Raw genomic sequence first — 18,447 nt, forward strand, 5'->3', positions numbered from 1 at the left:
ATTCTTTACACAGAGGAAAGGAAGTCATAATACAAAAAGTATATTTGCACACACATGTTTACAGCAGCACAATTTGCAATTGCAAAAATATGGACGCAGCCCAAATGCCCGTCAATCAACAAGTGGATAAATTAATTGTGATACACACACATACACACACACACATGCACGCACACCATGGAATACTACTCAGCCCTAAAAAGAAATGAAATAATGTCATTCACAGCAACCTGGATGGAATTAGAGACCATTATTCTAAGTGAAGTAACTCAGGAATGGAAAACCAAACACTGTATGTTCTCATTCATAAGCGGGAGCTAAGCTATGAGGTTACAAAGGCATAAGAACGATACAATAGACTTTGGGGACTCAGGAGAAAGAGTAGGAGGGTGATGAGGGATAAAAAACTACACATTGGGTACAGTGTACACTGTTCATGTGATGGGTGCACCAAAAGTTCAGAAATCAACACTAGAGACCTTATTCAGGTAACCAAACACCACCTGTTCCCCAAAAGTCTACTGAAAATAAACAGAAAAAAAAAAAAAAAAAAGAAGAAGCAAAACAGTATAGGAATTAAGAGTCAAATTCTGGTGCCAGAGTCTGATGCAAATTCTAGGCTGTGTGACTTATCATCTGTGTGATCTTAGACATATTATTAATTTTAAACCTATATTTGTCCCAGTTTCCCCATGTGTAAAACAAATATAACAGCACCTAATTCAAAGAAATGGTTTTAGAATCAAATGTAATAACAGATACAAGATTCTTGAAAGTGTGTCTGGCACTTTGTATATAAGATGTAAGCATTGTGTGTAAGCCATTCTTACTCTTATTATTCTTCCCAGAGGCAGAAATGGAGCAGAGCTGCAGCAGAGTGTGGAGCCTGGACTGATGCTTTTAAATGGGCCAGATGCCTCTGCTCTAATGTGATTAGTAATTGGTCAGAACAGACATTTCTCTTCTCATTAATTCCCATTCCTGGGTGAACAGTTTGTTTCAACAACTCCCATTCTGTGCTGTTATACAATTCCTAAGCCCGGCTCACCTCTCTGGCTTTTGAAAACTGAACTGTTTTTCTTTTTATGGATTTTATTCAGTAGATTATACTTTTGGGATTGATATATATTTTACTTTCTTGACCATATCTACTAGACTTTTAAGCTCCATTAGGGCAGGAGCTACATCTCTTTTCACCAGTCTGTATTTAATATTGAACAAAGCACCTGGAACATAGTTTGAAGAAAGAAGGACTTACCCTTACCACATGGACCCGGTATTTGATTCTTCTGCTTTGATAATAAATTCTGGCTTCCTTCTTTGACACCATTCATGACTCACATTTTTGCTGGCTCTATACTCACTTCTGTAGGTTAGTATCTTACTCCAATTCAGTCCTTAGAACTCAATCACCTATTAGAATTTCACCGTTTGTGACCCCTGAATGAGTCATGGGCATGAGGAGTATTGAGACGTCAGTATGAGAATCAAGGAAAGTTATTGCACCAATAACTTCAGAATGCACTGCATATGCAAAAAATAAATCACAATAACTTATCCCAGTATGCCAGTTTTGTGCATTGTGGTCATGTCAACATTCATCCCTACTTGGAAAATAGTTACTTGGAAAACAATCTTGTCACAGAGTAATGGGATATGTAATAGACAATACCATCAAGCTATATCTAAATGACTTAAAGTCTTATTTTGTCTTCTTTCATTCTCACCAAGTATATTTTACTCTCCCCAAGCCATCTCAATAGTAACTATAAGGTTGAGAATATGCTATCACTGACTCATAATGACATGCTGCTAAGGGTGTTCTCTAAGATGATTTGGTAGATATGAAAACTGGCCCTGTAAAGATGATAACTTGTTCTAAATCATATTACAATATAGATATAGACTGTATTCCTTCTATTATATTAGAATTCCTCCCTATGGACCTGCCATAATAAAATGAAAAATTAGTCATTGGAATCTATAGTGTACATCTCCATCAGGGTATATTATACATTATATAGTGATAATTGGCTACATAGCTTGGCAATAAGCCTTGTCCTTTCACGTGGGGTGCAACTTTATGCTTGGTGCTTCAGCTATTACTGATTATATTTGATCAATTTATTTTTTTTCTCCAAAGTAAGGGCACATAATTATTAGCACTGATGTTGGATGGTATTAAATTAGTTGCAGTTTTGAATTAAAAAATTGCTTTCCAAGCAGGATGGATTGTTTACTTATTTCATCAGGCAGTTGTAGCAGTGAAGATTGAGAAGGCTTTAATGACTTGGAATTTTCTTTTTATTATGCTATTGAACAAATTACAGAACTAATGAGATTTACACTAAATGGAAAATCTCTGCATCACCTGCTGTTTTATGAGTCTTAGAAAAAATTATTGATAATTCTTCTCTTTCTACAATTAAACAAAGCTTTGTTTTTAAACAATATTTTCTCTGAATGTAAAATGTAAAATATAAGCTCACATTCTTTCCTTGTGGGAATTAAATTTGATATGAAAAATAAAACACAGAGTCCACATCAAGGGTCTCTTTGTACACTAAAATACTTAATCAAAATAATGCAATCGTAGGAACTAAGTTTGATATCAGGAAACCTGAGTTCAACTCACAGCTCTTATACATTTAGTTTTTAAATAGAAAAAATCACTATCTCAGCCTCAATTTTCTCAGGTAAAAAATGTCAGTATTTATGTCAACTACAAGTCAAAGTATACCTGTAAAGAATGAGACCAATTGCCTAAAACATTATAAAACCTCAGTAAATAGTAGTGGTGTTAAAGTTGTCATTGACATTCAAAACCATCACTATATATTATTTTTAGGACATTTTATTTTATTTGTTTATTTATTATTATTATTATTTTGAGAAGGAGTTTTGCTCTTGTTGCCCCGGCTGGAGTGCAGTGGCACTATCTTGGCTGACTGCAACTTCTGCCTCCCAGGTTCAAGCAATTCTCCTGCCTCAGCCTCTCAAGTAGCTGGGATTACACGTGTGCACTACCATGTACAGCTAATTTTGTATTTTTAGTAGAGATGGGGTTTCACCATGTCGATCAGGCTGGTCTCGAACTCCTGACCTCAAGTGATTCACCCACCTCGGCCTCCCAAAGTGCTGGGATTACAAGTGTGAGCCACAACATCTGGCCTACAGGACACTTTAAATAGTTGGTTTGGGTGGAGATGAGCAATCCTACAATATTGTAAGAAAATACACTAAATTACCTTTAATATTCCATTAGTGACTATTACAAGACATGAAGGTTTAAGAAGAAAAGAAAATTAGAGTTAAAAGGAAAATAGATTAGATGAAAACAGCAAATCAGAAACCATTACCATGACAGGTCAATACTTTCACAGGGACTTAATAAATAGGAATAGGACCTTTCTAAATTTGATTGGGCAATAGTTTAGAGTAAAGGAAAAGAAAGAGATTAAATTAGATGATGTTCATTGGTCATCATTCACATGGAGACTTTATTTTATGTGGAAGTTTATGGGTTTTTTTTTCCTATTCTCTCCTACCTACCCAAGACTTTTGTTCCATGTTGCTAAAGTACCTCTGCCACTCTGAAAGAAATTAGCAAAGCAGGCCCACAATCCAACTCTGATCTCAAAAGAGATGACTCCCCTTCTACCCTAGGTACAGTTTTTTTGTTTTTTTCTTTTTCAAGATTCTAAACAATAATGGAAACTACTTTCTTATTACCTTGATAGATATTTCTGTAGAGCTGTATGAGGGCACCCGGGTTGCCACTGAAATCTAGATAAATGAGTCAATAAAGATACACAAGCATATAATAGAGGTTCATGTGGTCTGCAAAAGATAAGACACACCACATTAACCTTCTCCATGAGAAATAAGAAAACCGTACACATCTATCTAAATACCTCTGGAATTGTGAGCTCAATGCATTTATACCACTGACTGAAAAATATGTTTCTGTGGAAATATCCCCCTTTCTGGGACTTTTCTATCCAAAGCAAACCGCCAGTTTAAAGTAGTCCTCAGTCAAGCAGTCATAAAGCAGCAAAAGAAAATAAGTCTGTGAGTTTAAAACCTGCTTTTTGGTACAGAAAATAAAAGACAGTATATTCCAAAAGAGCTGTGGCTTTCCTCCATGAAGCGCCTCTCAGTTCCAGAGACTTGGGGTAAGCAATTCTTCAAACCAAGTAACACTCTAACCCAGGTTTGCCTCAAATTTTCCTGAGAACAGATCCCCCTGAACCCATCCTTCACCATGCACTTTCCTCTCCTGCTTCTTAATGTTTTAAATTCTTTTATAGAAGTACAATCTTTTAATTTTAAGACTTAAATGTGTTTAATATGCAAATAGACCTTAGTAAGATGTATGGTCTATCTTTTAAGCATTCATTCAACAATCACATATCAAGCACCTACTCTATTTGCTGTCCGCCAGGTACTCTGCCCAGTCCTAGTGACAAAGATATCAATACCAAGAGGTCAGAAAGCACCTAAAGACTACTTAGTGGTGAATATAAAAAAGTAAATGAGCAGATAGAAAGAGTGAGATAGTGCTACTTTTCCAGTGGTGGTAAGAAAGGGATGTCATGGGAATATGAAGGAGAGAAGCATAATCTGATATCAGAATATCAAGGAAAGCTTGAAAGAAGTGGCTTCTAACCTGAGACCTGAAAAAAAATGAAGATTAGTTGAAAAGGAGAGGGGATGAATTTGAAGGGTAGTTCATACAGGGCAGGTGTGCTAGGAAGAAGCAGGATTATCCCTTCATAGAAAGCAAGAAATACAAAGACCAGAGTCCCTGCTTTGGATGCACTCTGTAAACTACTGTGGCTGGGACTTGAAGCATACCTGGGAAGGGCGCAGAGTGGCACAGATGAGGGTGGCGAAGGAAGCAGGCTCTGTCACACAGGGCTTTGTAAACCAGAGCTTTTCAAAGCATAGGCTGAAGACTGTCATTTTCAGCTTGTTGTGGAAGCTAAGTAGAAATGCAGAGCCTGATTTAGGGGACACAGCATTGCGTTGAGCCTCAGGTTCTACAATTCTGCCAGGTTCTCATATACCTGTTTTTAGCAGCAAGCTATAGACCACATTAAGAGTTGGTTCTTCATCTAATGGACAATCCATGAATGGATATGATTTGTACTTAAAAAAATTACTCTAGTTGTACCAAGGAGGCCATATTTCCTGACACAATGCATCATTTATGACATTGAATGAATTAATGAATTAATCAATATGTGATTTAATTTATTCTAGTAAATCTTAATGTTTCGATCCTAATATTTTTAACTGAAAAAAATTTTCACTTAGAGCCTCTTTGTAGGAAGGTAGAGATGTTGAAATATGCAAACTGTAGAAAATACTATTGTGCTAGTTTATAGATAATGGAATTAATATTACTGGACATTTTCATTCTGAGGCACCAATGAAATATAGATCAAGGATTTCTTTTTTATCGAGTGCAGTTTCTAGTTGCTGCAAATTTTTAACATGCTTCTGATGAACTGAGATTGGAGTTGCTTGGGCCATGGCTGGACAATCCTGGGGGCCACTGATTGGGAAAACAAGCTCATTGGAGAGAGAGGGAGTATCAATGCCCATCTGCGCTTAGAAGTTTGACTTGGTAGATTAGCTTTAGGGGAATTGGCCCCACTTGTTTTATTTGCTCTGAGCCAGAGTTGTCATGAAAAGTAGAAAGTGAGTATTTTAAATTATTTTTTATAGAGAGGGAGAGAAAATGAGAATGAGGGCACACAGCTGCCTATTTCTTAAGAATATTGCTCAGCTCAGAGGCTCAGAGTCAAAGAATTCCTCCCAGGCTGTTGTTGATTATGACTTATGAAAGGGCACCTGTCCAACCTGACAAGTGTACACAGTGCTATAGGCTTCAACTTTCCATTAGTAACAAGAGCCCCAAAAGGTTAATTTGTTTTGGCACTTCCTGATTACTTTCTGTGTTCATCTCATTCTGAGACTTCACATTCACCACCTGATTTAGGAGCTCTACTTAGCAACATATTGTCATTTTTCCCGACTTATTGCTAGCTTTGGTCTTGTGATCTCTAAATGCAGGTAAATAGCTGAAATCAATTTTCTGTTTAGAGGGGTTGATGACACCTAGAGGAATTTGCAAATCTCTCTTCTTGGATGTGTTTGGGAGTCATGCTGAAGCATTATCCCAAACGAATGGAATTTGAGGCCTTCTGTTCATGACCTTGGTGCAGGTCCCCTTAGTTTTGGCTTGATTCCTTATAATGGTTTTCTCAAGTACTTCATCAGTTGCAAACTTTTTGAGGAACATTAATATTTTAATTCATTTCTTTTTGAAAAAAAATAATTTTAATAAATTTAGTAGACAAAAAATTCCACTCTGTTTGCTCACATTCAGGGTCTCTATAATAACCCAACCCTCTTACCTTACTTCTGTGAAAGCCCCCAGGTGGGTTAGCCTGCCAAAGCAGATCACATCCATAATCTCTTGCTCAGCCATCAGGCCTTTCAGTCAACTACTACCTGGGCTTCTACGAGCTATATATACAGGTTTCTATCCTACTTTCTTTCTCTCCTACCTCATTTCTTTAGACTTACTATCATGAGGTTATTGACTCATGTAGGATTTTGAAACAGATACCTGGAATCTAGGGACACACACACATACATATATACACACCACACACACCTCACATGGCACTGGAGGAAAAAATGAACTAAAAGTGTTTGCTTTCAAAATCAGTGACAAAATTTAATTCCTAATATACAATGTTATAGAGAGGTACTGTGATTCATAAGGACAAGAAGAATAATACGATAAATTTGACAAAACAATAGTCAAAACACTAAAGCTAGCAGAGTACACAAATAGAAAAAGAAATAGCTGAAAAATGTATGAGAAGGTAGTCAGCCTCACTAATTTCTATTGAAATGAAATAACATGAAGAGTTTTTTTGACTACTATATGGGTCAATATGGAAATGTTAAACTATCAGATATATTTCTGCCTAGCAAACCATCCCAAAACATGATGGTTTAAAACAACAACTACTTATTTTTTTCTCATGTCTGTACTTCAGAGATTTGTGCAATCAATTTTTCACGCCATGTGCCACTGGTGGTCCTGGCTGGGGCCACTCACACAGCTCAGTTCAACTGGGTAGCTGGGCTGAATTGAAGATCTAGAAGGCTCCACTCACACATCTGATTCATCGTACTTTTCCATGTGGCCTATCTCTTTCTCTTCATGTCATCTCGGCATTTATTTGCTAATCTTGAACGTATTTACTCCTGTTGGCTGACATTCCCAAACAAAAGTGAAAGCTTCCAGTCCTCTTAGGGGGCTTGGCCTCCAACTGGCATAGGGAGGTTTACATCTGCTGTATTCTATTGGTGAGAGCAAGTCAAAATCAGTAAAGATTCAAAAAGAGGGGAAAGAGACTCCTCTTTTAATGGGAGAGGTGGGATACATAGAGAAGGATAACAGGAATCATAAGAGGACCTTTTTGAGGACTGCTGCAGTTGAAATTCAGAGTTATAAAGAGTGGAAGGAAAGATGGAGAAAGGTCTCATCAGGTTTTTGTGGAAATGAACAATGAAACAGAATACTAAAAAGGCACTCAAAACTCTGTTCAAATCTATATAAATCAATAAAATCATATTATTTTACCTAGAGATGTATTTACTAGGAATCTATCCTGTAGGAAACCTAAGCTTTACAAATACTTTTAAAAAATTGTTCAGTACAATATTTTTTTGTAAAACCTAGGGGGAAAATAACAAATGCTTATCATTGGAAATTACGTTAAACATAATGCGGGATGTTATACATAATTACATCCCATATTATGTTTACATCATTGCAAGTTAGGTTAAACATAATATGGGATGTCTACATAATTCAATACTGTGAAAGTCTTTTAAATGCCTGGGATTTTCGCTAAGATGAAAAGGTGTCCAAATTGAAATTCTGTGCCAATTAATTCTTATTTATTCACTGACTTATTTTAAAAAAGCAGCTAGTGTCTGCTGTACTAAAGCAGTGGAAGAAAGTTAATCAGAGTGACCTCTGATCAGGGTTTTCAGGACCTAGAATTACAATTATTACATTGAGAGTAATAAATCTGAAGTCAGATTTTAACTTAGGATCACTTTCAAACAAAAGTTTTAAAATGTAGCACTCTCTTTTCTGTAGCCTGAAGCTTAATCTCTTTTGAAATAGGATTAGTAGAAAATTATAGCTAATTCATTTAACTACAACAAATCTGTATCCAACGTACAATTACTTTTATGGTAGGACTTGTAATTACTGCTCGTTGGTGTATAGTTATAATGGACAAATTTTAACACAGAATAAAGTAAGACTGATATATTTGTTTCTTGATTTGTAAAATCTAACTGTTCAATCTTCCTAATGCAATATCAGCACTTAATTGACAGATGGTAAATATTTTGTAAATAGTATTGCTCAGGGACTATCATGGCATGTTAACTGTGGTAAGGGAAGCTAATAATGAACAAGAGAAGAAGTAGTGAACTCTTAATAACCTGCACTCATAGAAGGTAGGGTCTGGGTGTGTGGTCCAGTGCAGTGCAGAGCACCAAACATACACACTACAGTGCTAGTATCAGCTCAGAACGACATATTTAGTAAGAAATTAAGAACCACATTAGTGCTCTCCTTAACTTTAAATTTAACTTGATTGTTCTCTAGACTTGGGTCTTGTCTGTTGCTAGCTAACTTGACAACCATTGAAACTTCCTGGCTTTCCCAATGCCAAAATTCAATTAGAGAGTCTGCCTTGTAGATGCCCAGGTATAAGGTAAGGCTAAGGAATGAGCAGCTGTCTTCTATTCCTCTATCAATATCTCTTCACTGAATAGGGATGGCTCTTAATGCTGAGAGTGATTTTATGGACAACCAGAACGGCCGTTGGCACTTGTGAGTAACCTTGACCCATGGCCATTTCAGCCCGTATCTTCCTGCTGATTGTGACTTGTATTAGGCTTGGGATAGTCAGAAGTCTGGAGAGTGTCTGGGATGGTGGGAGGCAGGAAGAAATTCTGAAAGATCTCAAGAAATATATGATTTGTTTTCTTTTCTAGGAAGTGTAGTCTAAACTAGTACTCATCCCAATACCTGAAGAATGGGGAACAGAAGGAAATTCTGAAACATTCTTTCTCTTTTCTGCAACTAGATTCAGAATAACACCTTCAAGATCTCAGATGAAACCCTAGGTAACTCCAAAGATTCCAAACTTTGGGGGTTTGTGGATATGTTGTTACTGGGTAGAGAAGCCTAGTAGTGTCCATAATCTCTGGAGATATTGCATTGCCACCGACATCACACGATGACTGGGAATGCCAGGCTGTTACTATTTTTAACATCACCATTTGATTCTACTGTGGAGAAACACACCGCATACCAGTGACCAGGTAGCAGCATCAATCTATTTTTGCTCATTTCATTTGACACATCATTGAATAATAATGAGAGTTAATTTTAAACAGTCTAGCAGTCTGCCTTTTCATGGAATATGTCTATGCTGAGAATAGTTTCACTGTGGACTGAAAAATTTACTACTCCTGAGCATGCAACTAATTTTGGAAACAAGTGATTATGATTTAATTTAACCTTTATATTTGACTAGAAGGGACCTGGCATTTTTTTTTTTTCTATTATGGAAATGCTGAAACTTTCTTCCTGGAAGGAGGATGCCATAGATTAACTGGAGGAATATCAGGGATCCTATCCGACTCACATACTGTCTTGAGGCAATTCAGAATGACCATTTAATTTGGCAGGAATTGGTCTAAGATGAGCGATTCAGGTGAAGGAGCTGTAATTTATTTTTTAACCTCAATCACTCAGTGTCATTTTGGCAGTTCCCTGTTGGTAAATATCTTTCTTCAGCTCTGAGTCCTCTTGCAAAAGCAAATCTAAACAAGTCTGTCAGGACTGAGTTGTCAGTGCTATTTTGGTAATACATCTGTGGTACCTGGAATGTAGGAATTCAGTTGACTCACAAAATCAAGCCTAATGCACCCCTCACTTAAAATGCTATGACATGGCTGACTGATTTAAGAACTACTTTTCCCTTCTCCACTCTACCCTCACACACTCCCCCACACACACCCTGTCTGTATGTTATTTAGAAGAAATCTGTATTTCCTCAGTCTCTATTTCACTAGGGATGGGAGGGAGAGGTAGACAGAAAAAAAAAATGTATACACACACACACACACACACTTTTGCTTCTAAACCCAGGACTTTTGCACCCAGGCCTCTTTCTTCTCACAGAAGAGTCCTCCCCTCAACCACATTTTTCTCTGACTACTTCTTTCCTTTATAGCCAAATTTCTTTAAAAAGGGGGCTTATAGCTGCCACCACTGTCTCACCTCCTCTCAACACTTGATTCCACTGTGATCTACTTCCACTTTCACAACTTCACTGAATTTACTCTTGTCAATTATAAACAATGTCCTTCTGCCTGGGCGGGTGGCTCACGCCTGTAATCCCAGCACTTTAGGAGGCCAAGGTGAGCAGATCATGAGGTCAGGAGATGGACACCATCCTGGCTAACACGGTGAAACCCCATCTCTACTAAAAATACAAAAAATTAGCCGAGCATGGTGGTGGGTGCCTTTAGTCCCAGCTACTTGGGAGTCTGAGGCAGGAGAATGGTGTGAACCCAGGAGGCGGGGCTTGCAGTGAGCCAAGATCGTGCCACTGCACTCCAGTCTGGGCGACAGAGCTAGGTTCCATCTCAAAAAAATGAAATGAAATGAAATGAAATGAAATGAAATAAAATAAAATAAAATAAAATAAAATAAAATAAACAATATCCTTCTATGGGCTTAATGTAATGAAACTAGTAAGTCCTTTACTATTTGCTCTTGCATTACTTTGCAATGTATTTTACCCACTCTGTTAAAATAAAAACAAAACAAAATATAAAAACCCTTTTCCAACCCTGACTTAGGATGTATTACTCCCAACTGAGTTTCTAACTACCTTCTCTTGGCTATGGCTTCTTGCTGCTGTTTGAGACATTTCTTCCTGACACAGCATCTTGAGTGTTGATGTTTTCCAGAGTTTCATGTTTATCCCTTCCTTTTTCTCATTCAGTAAACTACATGGTTAATTTACTAATTACCATGACCTCAATTTCCACAAATGTGAACATTTTGCCAAGTTGTCAATAGTTAAGTATGGCTAATTCATACAATGTGAATGTTTCAGAGATAACTAACCAGTGGGTGACACTCAACATTCAATTCACTCATTCCAAAGGTCTTATTATGCCTTCTCAGTCCTGAATATACCCTTCTTACTAATCTGAGTTAAGAAGATTGGTTCCCTTTTGACATTTGCCTTGCCAATAATATTGCCTGCCATTTAACCCAAGGTTTCCAATGCCTGGCAGGCAGTCTCTGTCACCACACTTAGCACTGGTCACATGGTATGTTCTCAAAAATTGTGTGTTTAATGGAACTGAAAAGAATACATAGCAGGATATAAGAAGATGCTAAGCCACATGAAAGGATAGTAATAATGGCAGCTTAATGTACTGGGTGAAATGGTCAGCAACATGAGGGCTGGCACTAAGTAGTTGCATAGTCTTAGAGAAAGTTCTTAATCTGAGTTTCACTTTCTTCATTCACAATATAAAAGCGTTGCACAACATGATCCCCGTTGTCTCTTCTAACACTAAATAGTGCTGTCTTAACCTATAGGGTGGATGGACCTCATTACAGACAGTCCTTGGGATGGTAGCAACATGGCATTAAGAATCCTGTGCAAGATATATGCCCAAATATTTTCTTCCAAAATGCTTCAGTTGAAGGGGTACAACTGAGATGAGTCTGTCACAAGCTGATATTTCTCTCTTGATAAAATGTTTTCATTATTTTACTCTCTAACTGAGTGGTCCCAAGAGTTTAGGTGTTTGTTTTGAACAAGCTGCACAGATGCACAGGCACACATCTGAAGCTATATCTGTCTGCCTTCCCATGGAGCAGTTGAGCAAAAAGTAAATGATGTGTCTGAACAGCAAACCAATTCTTTCTATATATAGGAACTTAATTACTTCTCTTTTCATAATACATGTGGGAGGAAGAGTGTCCCTAGGTATTGAAATTCAAGTCACGGTTTCAAATAAGACAAGCATTTCCTAATTTAGCCAACTTTAAATAGAGCTACAACTTTATTTTTCTATAAAATGCTTGAAATCAAAGTGAAGAGATTGTGTGTGCATATATTATTATGTGACAATGGGGTATTTTTATGCACTACCTCAAATGAGCAATAGTATGACATAGATGTATATATATGGTGGTATGCTCTGGGAATATCTGCAGGTGCTTCCTTTAATTTTTTGTAATTTTTAGGATTAAACAACTTAACAGATTAGTCTTGGATATCTGCTTTGCTAACCTTTGTTCAGTTCAACTATGACTTTCAGTGACATCAGCCCTTAACTCATCAGTATAGGCCTTATCTATGAACAGAAATATGGAATGAGAGAAATAATTTTGGACTTTGCTGAGATCAGAGGCAAGGCAAAGCAAAACCCAACGTATGTGACTCCATCATTTGTCTCCACCCACTTCCCCAAAATGTTTTCACTTGGAATAAACCATCATAGCCAAACCAAAAACAGCCAAAGGGTCAGCTTGTGTAACTTGTATTAACATTGTCAAGGAAAACGGTATGAAGTTACAAATTTCTCATTATTTCCCTGAGGTGCAAAACTAACATAATAATATGAAACTCAAGCTGTCATTGCTTTTTCACTGTAGACACACATTTTGATTTTTAAAACAAGCACAAATAAAGAAGAAAAATTTACCAGGTTTTATCAGTGTCCTAACAAGAAACAGATGGTTCACTCAGAGTGTTTACTCCATAGAAGAGAACTTAACAATGCGAATACTTACAGGAGTGTGAGGAGGGCAAAGAGAACTAAAAAGAACTCAGAGCCAGGTATCAGTGAGAAATCATTACCATCCCTCTGATTAGATGGACAGAAGAAAAAAAAAAGAGGGCTACTGAAACTTAACTAGGATTTTAACCATGGGAGAATGGCCACCCAACAGGACATGAACTCATATGTGAACCAAAAACTACAGCCAGACTGGGAGAGGACAAGAGAAAAAATATCCCACCCTTTCTCTCCTCTATTACTCATCTCTGGGATGGCTCAGAATTCATTGTCTGAACCCAGCGAACAAGAGAAGGCCAGAGAGCCTGATGATGGAGTCCATAGCAGTCCACCTCCCCAGGGCCATTCATGGCAGAGAGGTCAGGAGAATGGATCTAGAGGAGCAGAGAATCACACGCACAGCTATGGGTCAATCATTTGGAAATATGCACTGTTAAAATGCTGCTCTAAATCTTTCCAAGCTTTTCCAAACTTACCTCTTATGATGGTCGTGACCACTTTTTTCCCCTTTCTGAGACTTGTATCAAATTGTAAGTGTGTTTGTCCCTGGCAATCTTTCAAAGGAAAATGACATCTGTTAGAAGAATCAGAAGAACCTTCTTGTCCTCTTCTCATAAGTAGAAAGTTGCCTTTCAGAAAAGTTCTCCCTAGAGTATCACTTTCTACATGTTGATTAGATTTTATTGAATTACATTTTATAGATCAAGGAAAAAGACATGGTTCTAAAATCCAGCTACCCTGAATTATCTTTTTTTTCCTTCTCAGAAGTGACTAAGCAGAAATGTTCGTATGCAGTATCTAGTGCAGTTCCAGATATTCACAGCTGTTGACTGGGATGATAAAAAGACAAAGTTTATAGTTTATAATTTTCAAGTGTGGAAAGTACAGGATTGTCTTTTATCTCCAACCATGACATTCATAATAATCATTGCATTTTGCTGGTTTCTGATGATCAGGTGCTACCAAACAGTCTCTGTGATTTGGGGAGCATACCACCACATTGCTCTCGGGGAAGCCAGTCTTTTAGCAGTATCTTTTGTCTATGGAGGGCAAGACCGACTTACAGAGGATAGCTCCACTGACTTTACTAACAATGTGGGTGCCCATCCTAGTAGCACATCCCTTAGCACTTTGGTAACTCAAACTGTCATTGCTTTGTACTGTAGACACACATTTTGATTTTTAAAACAAGTACAAATAACAGATGGTACACTCAGAGTGGTCTATTCAATAGAAGAGAACTTAACATACTTACTCTGGCTCCCCCATGATAGTTAACTAGTTAGTTGTTTGGCTTTAGATAATATATCCACTGTATAATGCTTATTCATTTGAGGTATTTGATTCTTCTTCCCCTTTTTCAAGGTAGATTTGGTGTCTCTACTTCTCTTAGAGTGGGCCGTCTCTTTTTCTACAACCCAACCAGTGTGTATAAGCACTGTATCCCAGGGTCCTTTCTAATAGGTTCTAGTTCTAGGATTTGAAATCTTGAACTATATGTGAATGCTTCCATATTGGCACTTTCTCTTGTTTTACTTTACATTCTGCCCCTCTCCCTCCTTGATTCATCATTCTCAGCATCTGGGCCCACACATACTCTCCATGTTCTTACCCCTACAATGTTGCACCTCCTGGTGCAGTCCCTTCTCCAGGATTCCAGTATTAGTTTCATCACTTGTAAAAGGTTTGCAGTTGCCCTCAGACTACCCCAAGTGCTATCCATCCACCATCTACCACCAGAGATAGGGGCTCCATCACCAGCACGTTGTCTGGGTCCAGCAGCTCCTTTTGTGCACTGCCTTATTTTCTTCCTTAGCCAGCCCAGCACTTCTTGGCAGGGCAGGGTTATGCTGTGAAATGACCTTTTTATTGGTCCAATAGGAAGATAGATGAGGGCAGATTATGAGGAGAGCACATGTTATCTAACAAAGAAGACTCTTTTTGTTATATTTAAGCAAGGGGAGAAAGCTTACACTTTGATTCTATTGGAGAGGCAGTTTAGGCTATTACATGCCTAAAGTGTTCAGAATGATCTGAGTATTCAAGAATTCCAGCTTCCTTGTCCCAGATGTAACCATTTCACGTGTCTGAGTCTTATTCCTTCATAATCAAGGACTTGACCCAGCACAGCATATCTGCTAAGGTTGGTAATGCATCTATCTCTAGAGTTCTACTAATCTTATGATTAAGTCCTAGAACAAGAACATCGGGTTGTTTTGTCCTCTGACTATTCTGGAAGAAACTCTTTATATGCTGCTAAGAAGATCTTCTGGCTTAAAAAATTTACCTTATATTGTTGATTAACTAGTACATTGACGGTCCCATCCATCCGATTCTATAATCCTCAAGTTGTCCTTGGATCTCCCAAATGCCTACAATGTTGCACCTCCTGGTACAGTCCCTTCTCCAGGATTCCAGTATTAGTTTCACCACTTGTAAAAGGTTTGCAATTGCCCTCAGACTACCCCAAGTGCTATCCATCCACCATCTCCCACCAGAGATAGGCACTCCATGGCCAGTCGGTTAGTGAGCCACTCCTCTGCTAGAATCACTTCTAGTACAAACTCTACTAAGTGAGGTTCTTCAGGGAACAGTTTCTGGGATAAGTGTGCAGAAAGTTTATTGCTGAGAAATTCCAGGAATAACACTTGTGAAGGGCGAGGAAAGCAGGATTGAGCAGAGGATGGAGTTCATCTGTAATGCAGCTATAACAGAAGCCTCCATTGATCCAAAGGGAAGCTCTGGAATTGGGATGGTTTTTCAGAGTTGTCCTGAATTGTTAAGGCATTTGTCCTCCATCAGTCATTGTGTGTGGGCTGCACTCTGGGAGGAGGACAGAGCAATTCTTGGCAAGGGGCTTAGCTCTGTGTAACTGGCAACTAACCTTCCTGGCCACTGGAGGTGTCAATTCATTGCTTTTGCCAGAAGTACTTCCTACATGGGTGGTGAAAGAAACATGATGTCAATGACTTTATTGCACCTGAATTTTCTTAGCTAAATGAAATGAGTGATTTAATAATTTAATAGACTACATATCTGATATCAATCATGTCAGGTAAGATTAGTTAAAGGATTTGAAAAACACTGGAATTTCCACATCATTTTCTGGGTAACATTTATGTCATTATGCGATCTATAGTATAAGCTCATTTCTTTGGTTAATCATAGAATTTTCATATCTTATACCTTGTAATTTAATTGACAGTGGCTTTTTATGTGGGGCTCTTGCTCACATGGAGTCTAATCAATATTCTCAATTTGCACATGTAGTCTAACTTTAAAATGACTCCAGATCCATGAACAGTTGAAAGCTTTTGTGATAAAATAACACAAAATATGCATAATTATGAACTAAATATTAAAAACCACAAATGCTTCAAATAAACTACTAAAAGAACACCTTTGAAAAGATCCCCTACCCCAAAGTTCAGTATACAGCAAGAGACAATTAAAAAAACTGGACTTGATTGTGATAAATGTGTAAGTGTCCAGTAGAAGAAATAATAGTTATACAAAGGAAGCAAAGCTGGTCCTATCAGGGCTAACACTGGTACCTTTATACAAATTACAACAAACAGAAAAATCACTATCTTCTCTAGGTGGACTTGCCTCCAGGAATACAGTGCTTAGGAAATAGCTAGTTCTTATTTATATCAATTAAGAAAGGACCCCCATATTGTAGATCGACGAAGCCCTATCCTAGGGAGTGCGCTTGGCAAACAGAATGTAGTCTGGGTTCCAATGCCTACCTGCTCTTTCAGCTTATGCTTTCTTGCAGTGAAAAACCTGTGTAACTGCATGTTGGCCTTGTAAACCTTGGGTCCATAATGGGTAGCGAAGGCAATCATTCAAATAGTATGTCTAGAGATCCTGAAGAATGACATACAAGCCCAACATATGGCTTGCATTTTTCAAGACTGAATCAGTATTAAATTATTGATTCACATTAATAATTATTTTTATTATCAAGAATTGGTTTTAGTACGCTTTTAGCCATTACCACTTTAGTTCTAATTAAATTGTCTTTTCAATTGACTGAATAAATAATGCTTACAAAAAGCAATGGTTAACTATGGGAGAAGAAAATTCTGGCTCAGGAAATAATGATTAGAGCAGCCAGAGCAACTGCTTACGAGTATATGGGAAGTAGGGACCTAGAAGAGGGCAGTCCTAGAATATTTTGGTGCAAAACACCAGCCAATAAGGAGCTGTCCTAAAAGTACAGGGAGTAGAGAGTAGCATTGATACTTTTACTTTCTAAAAACAAATCCCTCGTGAAGTCTTAGGAATGACTGCATTCGAATCAGTTATAGCAATCATGCTAGAATATGTGGAGGAAAAACATAATTGACTTATATAAAGATGCAGCTCAGGGACACTCCGCAAGATGGAAACGAAAGAGAGAGGCATTTCCTTTCTAATTTAGCACCGTGTCACTTTTCTTTAAACATTTCCAATCAAATCATCATACTTATGTAATAAACTTGATCTTGTCACTGATTTAAGTACATTTTCTGGGCAGTTTTCTGTCCAATATTTTTTCAAAACAACAAACAAATATTGGTTAAAAAAAAAAGTGACAAGATATAGGTAATCTTGTTCAGAGTTTGTAAGGGGCTTTTTAAAACTTTATAATTTTTTTGTATAATTTTTGCCAGTTATGCTGCAATGACATGAAAATAAAAGTAAATAAAGTAAATGAATAAGCAAATGAAACTACCCAAATGTGTACTCAATCAAATTATAAGGGAATTGAAACAAATAAGCCTATCATATCTAAGAGACACAGTTTATATTAGCAACTCACTCCAACTTTCATTCGTAGGATCCCTAGATTCAGCACTGAAATGTGTCTATGTGACACCTTTCAGCTTGTCACATGAGCAAACCTCAATTACTGACAAGATAGCATTTTGTAACAATCAAAGAAGGATTCAGTACATTATTGATGCCTCATTATTAAGCTCAATTTGGAAAGGACTGGTTGTTTGGGTTCTAGAACCCTTTAAATACTGTAGTACAGAATTAAATATTGAAATACTTTAAATACTAAGAGCATCTCTCTTTATTGCCAACTTGCTAATGACACTTCTATATTTGAAATAAAAAAGAAATAGAAGGTTGACTCAAGAGATCTTTGCCAAATGCTTCATCTAGTTTCAATTAGGCTATTTCTTTAGACTGGATCTATGCCCCATGTACCTCCTTTATGCTAAAAGACATAGATGGAAATCACAGGAGCTCAGCACAGTTAAGGTGTAGGTGGGCAAAAAGTTCATGGGCAAATTTCAGGATCTGTATCAGAACAAAAGACACAGATATGGCCTGAAGGAAGAAAGCAAGGCTCAATGAATGCCCTGAAAACCAATAGATCAAGACTGAATGTCTTGGGAGTTTCATACCTCTGTTAGCAGCAGGAAAGAAGTCTGAGAACTAGGAAGTCAAGCAGAGGGGCAAGGGACTCCAAAGTGAGTTAAACATTCACTTAACACACATTTATTG

Source organism: Theropithecus gelada, chromosome 12 (genome assembly GCF_003255815.1).
Source record: "Theropithecus gelada isolate Dixy chromosome 12, Tgel_1.0, whole genome shotgun sequence".
NCBI lineage: Eukaryota > Metazoa > Chordata > Mammalia > Primates > Cercopithecidae > Theropithecus > Theropithecus gelada.